At 39.8% G+C, this 10,538-nt stretch overlaps 1 pseudogene; it reads left to right on the top strand.

Annotated features, from left to right (window-relative positions):
- The first annotated feature begins 9,970 nt into the window (after positions 1-9,970).
- On the top strand, positions 9,971-10,064 carry LOC147511076 (small nucleolar RNA R71; annotated as a pseudogene).
- The last annotated feature ends 474 nt before the right edge of the window (positions 10,065-10,538 follow it).

Genomic DNA, 10,538 nt, shown 5'->3' with positions numbered 1-10,538 from the left:
CATAAAATTGAATAGTTTACCTACGAAATGAACGATGAACTCAAAACGTAAGTAAACTAAAACTATCTTATGTGCCTATATGTTTATCAAAGATTCTACTCTCAATCCTATGAGATATAGTGGAGTAGGAAGTTCGTTCCACTCCTAGTCCTTCCGCATGTTAATGTTCTCTACGTATAAGTACTCTTAACTCTAAAGTCTAATGAGAGATTTACGAAGTGGCAACTAGACTACGATGCAACTACCCACAAGATGCAACTAGTCGACTATTAGAACAACTATGGGAAAGCTACGTTGATTCTATGATAAGGAGTTAGAGGGGGATTGATTCCACCTTAACTCGACTTAATCCTACTAACGACTAATCAATCATCGAATCCGAATTGAACTGCTTCGCAGAATAATATGGTTACTCCTAATCCCTAATTACACATGGCATTCCTACCAATTCATAACTAGCATGTGAACGATTAAACCCATTCTCATGGCAAACTAATCATTTCTAGAGTGGAAAGGAAGTTACGATGACTCTACGATAATCGGAATCAAGCTTCCATCAAGGCTTCTCAACCCCCTCTAATGGAGGTTTAGCCGAGAATCATTACGCAATCATTTCTGATTAAATTAAAACTAAACATAATATAAAGAATTGAAATTTACTAATCTAATTTAAACAATAATTAAAATCTAATTAATAACTAAGAATTGAATAACAAGTAATAAATGAAATCAGATCTAACACAAATGTAACTGACAAGAATCGAAATTGACAAAAATAACTATTCTTATTTATCTAATCAATCAAGAACAATGATTCAAAGACTTAATCTAAAACAAGAATTGAAAATGGAACTTAAACTTAATTACTCTACTGAAAACTAGATCTATAATTCTATAAATTTTTAGGTCTAACTAGCTACCATTAACTATCTACCCTATCTACCATTAACAAAGAGTGAAGCTTTGGTTTTTATACATTCAGATCCAAAAATTGTGCATGGGCTTGAGCCATGTTTTGGGGCCGAGAATCGTGCCCAAACCCAATTCTTCAAATTCAAAAGGCCTCTTCAAATTGAATTGGCTTCAACAGAATTTTTGTCCACTTTTGCTTATCTGATTGGGTCAAGGATTAGACCATTGGAAAGATCATTCCGAGCCGGTCGTTTTGACATAAGGTAGGCCCCATTCCGAGGTCTGAGTCCAAAGATACGGCCTTCGGAAGTTCTGCTGACTTTGTGTGCTGTTTCTGCCCGCGTCGACTTTTCAGCTTTTGACCGGGCTTTAGAAAGGCTGGTCTTCTTGAATCTTGGCCTTTAATCACGGAACTCCTTAGTAACTGACCTTTGCTTCTTTATCTCACTAAAGTAGCACATATCTGCACATAATGGACTTTGAAGCCTGAAATGCATAAAAACACGTAATCTGTGTTAACTCTTAATTATTACTCACATAATTGGTCTAAAAGTATGTCTATTACAGGGTTAAAACTACAGTTTTGGGCTCTTATCAAACCACCCCCAAACAGCATTTTGCTTGTCCTCAAACAAAGATGAGAAATTAGAATAAGTGACCAAAAATGGAGTTCTAACTACTCTCGTTTCGCTGAGTGTGATTGCATTGACCATATGCAACAAGGCCTTAAACCACTAGGAATTCCCTAGTGGACGAGTTATAGCCTCGTGAGAGTTTTCCAATGAAGGTACTCACAAACTTCATCTATACTACAACGACTAAGAAATAAAACTCTTGTTTCCTTATTCATGCTCTAAATTAACTATACCTCTCACTAGCAATGCATATAGAGTAATCAAGTCGAAACCTAAGCTAATATATACATAATAATTAATCATCTACAATAAACATATATATAATGAGTAATACTATGAAATGCCTAGCAGGTTCGTTTCTGAAACTCGGGATAGCGTCCTTAAGTAGGTTCTTACAACAATAGTCAAGATACAACACTCTGATTTTTCCACTCAAGTTCACTACTCGAAACAAGCGGTGGGCACACTTTACCTTACAATCTCAATGACAACAAGGAAGCCGGAGTCGATCAAACACATCTTCCACTTACTATCACACTAACCTATTCCTAATTGAGCTAGAGGTCTTTATTATGTGTTGCGGGGATTAGGAGATGGTTTAAGAAGGAAAGAAATGGATATTCAAAAGGACAAGTCCGAGATAATAGAGTTTTCATATTATGTAACTTAGAGAAAACCTTATTATTTTCTTTTTTGCTTCTATACTTTGTTTCCATCCTTAGCCATATTTTTTCTTTTTCTTTTCTTTGGCTTTTTGACTCCCTTTTATTCTATTTTTGGAGTTTTTTATTTATTTCTATTTTTTTTTTCTTGGATGGAAACTTCTTTTCTTTTTCTGAAGAAACTAACTAATTTTTGTTTACACAGGTTTTTCTCTTCTTCTTTCTTCACTCATTCTATTCTCAGACTTATTCTAGATTGGGTAAGTTGAATTTTTTATTTTGTTTTGTTTTTGTAACAGGGTAAAGGAATTGTGGTTTATGGAAGGCTAAAGAAAGGCTCAGAGGGGCGACTAGCGGAAAATAATTCATAGGTTTGAATTTCTGGCTATATTGATCCAAAGAGGGCCTAAATTCTCACTTAGGATATGGCATAGTGATCAAGCAAGTGGACGTGTGATTTCTCTATCCGGATTTTACTTCTCCCTTGTGTCATTTCTCAAATGTTTCGCTCATATAAGGCTTTAGGCTATATTCTCACAGGATTTGTAGAATAAGTACTCTAGCCTAGAGTTCAGAAACTTACTGCTAACAATCATAGATACTCATGTAATATATTTATAGATAGATGCAAAGATTATTACCTACATATTAACCTAAGTTTCTAAGAATTATTCTAATGCAAAAGCTACGTGAGACTTCTAGATTATTAAGAGCATAGAGAAGGAAAACAATACCACTATTCCTAAGTGTATAGCATGAACTTATTTATTTATATTTTTGAATTTTTGAAATTTCAACTAGAAAACAAATGCATATTATACATATCTATATCCTAACAGATGCCTTAATTACACGTGTTTCTATGCCCCCCCCAAACAAGAAGCATGTTTTGTCCTCAAAGCATATAAATAAAGAGGGTAGGAAAATTACCATTGAAGCGCGTGAAATTCAGGAACATCTGCAAAACAAAGTTAGAACGTACTAATATAGGAAATAAAAACTGACTCAACTCTATAAGAGTTCTACCCATTATGGGGTTAACAAGAATGAAATTGCTTGGGACATAAGCAGACACTAAATAGAATGAAAACTTACCTTATCTCCAACATTACTCATCATCTTCCTCATCCTCTTCTTCCATAAATAAGTGAGGTTCCTTTGCGTCCTGCCATGCCATGATAATTTGCTAGGCTTCCCGCCATTTATCATCTATTATTGCTAACCTATTAAGTGCTACTTGGTCTGACGGGGTGTAGGGTGCAACCTGATGAGGTTGTATCCTCCACCCTTTCCAAGTCATTGCACGGAAGGATCGAATAATACTATTGGTGGGTCGTACAGTGTCGACCGTAATCCAATCCGTGAAACGTGTACAAAAAACAGGAAAGAAACATAGCATAATCACGGAAATCGAAAGGGCATAAGAAGGTACTTATGCCTCATGCTATGGGATCGAGCTAAACTAGACATCAAGGTTCGGGGAAGGTCATGACACATACGTCCCGTGGCTAAAGCAAGGAAAACGCTGCAAGTGGCATCATTCACAGAAGAAAAATGCCATTCCCCTAAAATGTTTAGCATGATCCAAAACATAACAGTTCCTATGTTCATGGACAGGCTACCAAAGGCGACGTTATATTCCCCTTGGTCCTCGATACGGAAAATGCCCTCGCCCATACGACTCATGCAAAAACTCATAAGTGTAGACATACATATTATCTACCCAATAACACCATGGGTCTTGTATTTCAAAGGCATAGCAAGTCCAAGAACAAATGCTAGCAAGAACCTGGTAATTTCCATTGGTTCATTATCAATGTTGATGGAGAACACTTGTTCTCCGTTGATGGAGAACACTTGTTCTCCATCTGGTCTTTCAAAGAAAATGCAGTTATCGTAAAAATAAGATGCTAGTGTTGGAGAATAAAGTGCATCAGGTCTTACCAGAAGCGGCACCCAGCCAACGTATGTGATCGCTTCACGAAACCAAGCACCATAAGTAGTGCTTTGGAACAAATCCTCGAAAGACTGTTCCGGTATCAATGTTGGAGATGTCATCTCAAAATTACGCTCTGGAATAGCTGCGAATGATCCAGAAACTACCCGCAGAAAACTGGAATTTTTCTGGTCCACGGAAGTCAGGGCGCGAGTGCGCTCTGAAGATTTTGAATTCCAGTGTTTGAGTGCGGGTCGTGCTTCACCTTGAAGCGAGCGAGCGCCGACAAAAATCTGAAAAATTGCAGAGCGCGAGTGCGCTCCTCTAGGAAGCCTTGAAGTGCGCTTCGGAGTTCTTGAAACTTCGAGAAAATGAGACGAAAACGGGGAATCGTGGGAGTGAAAGATGAGTGATGGAGGTTAGGTGTAGTGTGAGTTGTGAGTGTAGAATGTATGAAGTTTATATAGGTTTTAAGTTGCTAAAACGGATCGGAAAGTTGCCAAAAGGTTTTTACGGCAGTTTCCGGAAATACCAAAATTTCCAAACCCGAAAACGGAAACAACTCATTTTCTTGATTCTAAAACAAACCTAGTATCTTTTAGGTTGAATTTATGATAGAATCTACCTATTTAATCGAGATTTCATCCTACCATGATACTTATTCATAGATATGCCTAAACGGCCATATTTTCACCTTGACTCCATAATAAATTCTAAGGCGAGGGTCATATAAAAATCATCTTTGGAATAGATAAAACTACCCCCAAACAATTTGGGAAGATGGGATCAATATTAAACAACCACGATAATGAAAATAACCGCGTTATATTAAAATTTTCATTCAAGTACATTTCACTACAAAATTCAAATTACGGAAATTAAAACTTACATGAAAATAAATGACAATAATGAAACTACAAATAAAAATAGAAACATCAAACGATACTATCCCTAACCACTCCGGTCGGTGTAGGAGGGCACACGGTCCGGAGATGGCTCCCCGAGCTCCCGATGGGCGGCACCATTCGTCCGTCGGCGACGGCGCTCGTGCCTCGATGGTGTGTCCTCGAAGGAGAATCCCCGAGAGGTGGGAATCGTGCAAGCATGTCGGTCCGAACCGGCGCCGGAAGCTTCTAGCTTGGCCCTCATCTGTTCCCACCTCTCATCCTCTCTCTCGGTACGAATCTCGGTTATGATGGATAGTTGCTGTCGAGTCCGGGAGGTCTTCGCGAGATAGTGTTGAGCTTAACGCATGCCACAATGAATTACGGCCATGCGTTACGATCCGACCAACACCTCTCCGGGCATCCGCGATCAAAACAAGTCAAGTCCTCCTCATCCTCCGAGGCATTCTCGATTTCCCCATCCTCCTCGGCATTCTCGTTTCCCCATCCTCCTCGTCTTCTTCTCTATCCTCAGCCAACCTCCAAACTCGTTGGACACACTCCTTATAGATGCGAGGGTTTCGTGTAGGGTGATGTAAGACCTATCGATCGCCGAGCTGCTTCTCAACTTCTTGAGATGATCTTGGTTATCAACACGGGGAGAGGTGCAACGGACTTCCCTACTCCCCCCTAATCATGCTAAGCAAAAACTCCAAGATACTGAGAACTTCGTGCCACGCTCCTTGAGTATCCATAAGATGTGGAGGCGATTCGGGCCGATGTCGCCGACCTTCTCCTTCCCAGGGCGTTCCGACCAATCCATCGAGCCGCAGCGGCCCGGGTTGGTTCGAGGATGATCGGCGAACACAATCGCGATCTCGCATTGTAGTTCCTTCGTAATCGCCACGCTCATCAATGGTTCTACCCCATTATATTGGGACTCCTGCAACATGACATCGGATGGATTCTAGGCGAATGCCTAGAATCTCAGCCAACAACCCAAGAGTCACTTCCTTCCTCCTCTTCGCCACCATAACAAAAATCCTAGTCCCCTCGACTCCCTCGTATTGTAGAACCGTCGGACTAAGTCTTCGTGGTAATAGGCTTCCGTCGAAAATTACCACAAACTATTCCAATCTCTTGATCATTTTTCATCACCGTTGTAAAAACGGCGCGAAGTGGTCGCCAGTAAAAGCTTGCTCCGGCAAAATTCGGCGTTGTTGAGCCATTGGAAGTTTGAATACGGTTTGAGGTTTGTAGAAGGTAGGGGGAAGCAATGAGGGACACCTCACTAAAAAGAACGATGGTGGTGGTGGTGTGGTGGCGCGGCAGCACCGATTTTTTTTTATTTTGATTTTCCGGTGGTTTTTGTTGATGTAAATTGGTGGAGGTTGTGGGGCGGCGCGGTTGGAGTAGATTTGGGTTGGGTCTTGGATTGTGGGCGTGGGTTAATTAGGTTTTCTTTTTAATTTATTTTTTTAGGTCGTGTTTGAAGCTTTGTTAATGGCGGTTTGTGGAAAAACTGATGAACTGATGGTGAAGGTAAGGGCGCGGGTGCGCTGCCGGTGGGCGCGGGTTGGGCCCAAGCCCAAATCGAAATTTGTGAATTTTTCGATTTTTTCGCAAAACTTCAAATCAAAATTGTCGCTTCGTTACCGGTCGGATTTTTACGAATGAGATATGGAAATGATCAGGAGAGAATTTCCAATCCAATGATTCATAAAACTCTCTATTCCGACCGTGGATGACATATAAGATAGTGGAAAACGCCTCGAAGTGCGTGCCTGACGTACGTTATGCGAACGACTGATCTCTAAATTCAAGATTATGTCAACCCAGATCGTAATACAATTAAACAGCCTAAGCAACTGTAATGGGACATAAACATTCTAGGACGGAAACACGAACACCCCACCCCTAAACAAATTTTTTACAACGAAGCTTAGAAAATTTGTTTTTAGCAGTGGGTCTTTTAAAGTCAGATTTCCGAGACTTCCTAGATTACTATATTTATTCTTTAATATATATATATTTTATAAGGAAAAACAATGAGCAAGAAAGACATAATTCACCCTATAGAGAAACATGACTCAAAAAAAATTGAAAAACATGCAAGAGTGGAAAACGTGAATTATGTTAATCGTGGACTTAGGATCCGGTACTTACAGCCACACACTCCTAAGGGAGGGCTCGGTTACCTTAATGGTGCACTCACCAATATATGGAAATGAAAGGAAATGCACTAAACACAAAAGTTGAGTCGTTTATAGTCAGATACTCGAGACTTTATCTAAACATATGTATGAACATGCAGTTTGTCATATATCAACAACCGAAATAGTTGTGGATCATTCCATAAATAAATATCACAGAAAACATATCCAAACAAAATCAAGCACCCAGATTTCCTATGACGCAACCTAGTGAAATGAAAACGAAGTCGGATAACCCTATTACGTAACCTAGCATGTACCTTCTTTTTCATTTTTGAACGAGTGGGTGTTCTAGTAAATAAGTGTGGAAAAGTGAATGGTTGTGGAGAATATGGTGGATATGGATAAGTTGTAGAAGGACAACATGTAAACAATGAGGATGTGGTTTTAGCACAAAACTCATTCATGGTGTGTGTAGGGACTGTTTCAAGTCTGAAAATGAAGGTGTCAAACGCTTTTGTCTTCTGAAGTATTTGTTTACTAGGTGGATTTAAAACTTATGAAGCAGGAAAGAAACAAAAGGATCGAAAAGTAAACTTCGAGATTCCTTTGAAAGGGTGGAAGGAGGAAGTCGAGGTGGATGTTGTGCAAAGTAGTTCTTGATAGGGTGAATCATCACCGCTCTAAGAAACTCATCGAATTGCTCATCTAGATTGGTCATATCCTCGTTACTATGATAGTCCTCTACATCTTTGAGAAAGTCATCTATCTCATCCTCATCCATAATATGTGTATCGACTAGTGTAGGGATGGAAATGTTGGAGTCCGAACTTCCAAATGAAAGAAATTTGGGCATATGATTATCGTGGAATGTGTTTGTTGAAATAATCTCGAAAGCAAAGCTCTCGATCATGCTAACCTCTCCATCCATAGGCTAATCGGGTAATCGCTGTGTCTTTGTTTTAAAAACATTGACTTCAACAGCAAGATGGCCAAAAAGACATGGACATTGAACCATCGCTGACAATTAATGAGCGCGTTGGCGGTTGCCGGGAAAGGACGCCATAAGATGATCGGGGACGAGTCGTTATCGACTTCTCGTATCGAGGATGACAAAATCAAATTTGGATAGTAAAAATCAACTTTTACCATAACATTTTCGACCACACCCTTAGGATACTTAATAGACCGATCAGCTAATTACAACGCCATTTTAGTGGGTTGCATCTCGCCTAGACCTATTTGTCTATACAAATAAAAGCGGGAGTAAGTTAACACTAGCCCCCAAGTCTAATAACGCTGGTCGTCAGATAAGAATCTCCTAAGGTGCATTATCTGATAGGACTGACCCAGGGTCCTTGTACTTAACAATTCCATTATGTTCAAATAGAGTTGGGAATTGTTCTGTTAAAAAGGCGTCTTTTGGTATATTGGTCCTACGCCTAATAGTACACAACTCCTTAAGAAACTTAGCATGGTGTGGTATCTTTTTAATAGCTTTGAGGAAGGGAAGATTTATAGTTAGATTCTTGAAAACATCCCTAATCTCCTCATAATTTGTATCCCTAGTTAACACGGCTAATTTTTGTGGAAACGGTGGTTTATGTCTATATTTAGCAATAGTATCACCTGGATGTTTAACCGTGGCTTTCTGTTTCTTAGGTTGTGTTGTAACTGGTACCTCTACAGTGGTAGGCTCTTCAGTTTCTATTTCGGTATATAGTAAAATAGCAGGTGTAGGGGCTACTGGTGGGTTAACTATAGGCATAGTTACTTTGTTATCAACCACTCTGCCAGAACGGAGAGTGGTGATGGCCTTTAGCTCACCTACATTTTCATATTCATTACTAGTATTATCGGTTACCTCAAAGGCTGTATTTGTTGTTTTAGGATTAGGTATTTCGTGACCTGGAAACACACCTTTGGGTTGGGCTTTATCTTGAGCCAACTGTTAGGTTAAATTATTAACGGATTGTAGAAGCTGTTGGTTAGATTGAGCCATGGTTTGGAAAAGTTTTTGGCTTACTTGTATGAAGGTGTCAAGACGATCCGGTTGTGTGGGTGTAGTAGTCACGGGTGGTGTGACGGGAACTATTTCACGTGAATTATTTATGGGTGGATTTTGATAGTTATTATTTACCGAAACGATATCTCTATTTGCATTATAATTATTATAACTACCTTGACCTTGTGTTTGACCTTGTCGAGGTTGCACTTGGTTGTTATAATTATTAAAATTACCCTGACCCTGTCCTTGTCGTGGTGGAGCTTGGTTAAAACTTTGTGTTAGCCTAACATATTGATTATTGTACCCTGGAGGTGTGACGTGTTGGTTATTTCTCCAACCGAAGTTGGGATTTTGTCTCCAAGGGTTAGGTTCACTATTAATGGAACAAGCCTGTTCATAGGCTGTAGGGCCGATTAAGTCGATGCTCGTCGGGCTCAAATGAAAACTACATGGATTTGAATTTACATTCATGACGGGGATAGGCTTTTGTTGAACGAAATGGCCTCTACCTTTTAGTGAGTGATTCGATTAGAGTTTTAAGCTCGATCGTGTTTTATTTCAAACATACCGCGGCCTTAACTGTATTTGATGAACTAGCGAGGCGGTGGATATCATCACTACCCCCCAGTTGTTATTTAAGCTTAGTTTGATCCTCTAAAATTTATAAGCCTCCCAGGCTCCTTTGCTTAAGAAACTACCCCCATTCATTATGTCTAGGACTTCTTTATGGTGGTGTAGAAGTCCTTTGAAAAGGCAATCGAACTAACGTGTCTTTTCGCTAAGTTATGATGTGGACACTCTATAAGGAGATCGGTGAAACGATTCCAAGCCTCTGAAAATATTTCATGAGGATTTTGTCGAAAGAAATGAATCTTGGAAAGCATCTCATCATTCTTTAGGGGTGGGTAAAAATGTTCCATAAACAGCTGAACAAGTTTAGCCCACGAGTCCACAGAATTAGGCGTTTGGGCAGTTAACCAAGACGCCGCCTTATCGGCTAAGGTGAAAGGGAATACCCTTAGTTTAATTTGTTCCGCACCAACCGTAGGATGGTGGAATGTTGTTAGGACTTGTTAAATCCCACGCGTGTGCTGATAAGGTTTTCATGGTCTAATCCATGAAAACGGGTAACAAATTAAAAATATTTGGGGGATTCGAAAATCCCCATTAGATTCGCTAGAACGATGCAAGATTTGGGGCTATCGCCAAGGCTTTGTAGAAGTCGAGAGAGAGGAGTCTCTTCTTCGTCGGGCATTGTGTCAGGTGATGTGTGTAAAATAGTAGTTAGAGGTGTAGTGGGTGGTATACTAGATAGACTTGTTTGTTGACGTTGTTGTGTAATTACGTT

This window comes from Coptis chinensis, chromosome 3 (assembly GCF_015680905.1).
Source record: "Coptis chinensis isolate HL-2020 chromosome 3, ASM1568090v1, whole genome shotgun sequence".
In the NCBI taxonomy this organism is placed as follows: domain Eukaryota; kingdom Viridiplantae; phylum Streptophyta; class Magnoliopsida; order Ranunculales; family Ranunculaceae; genus Coptis; species Coptis chinensis.
This window is presented reverse-complemented; position numbering and strand designations above follow the sequence as displayed.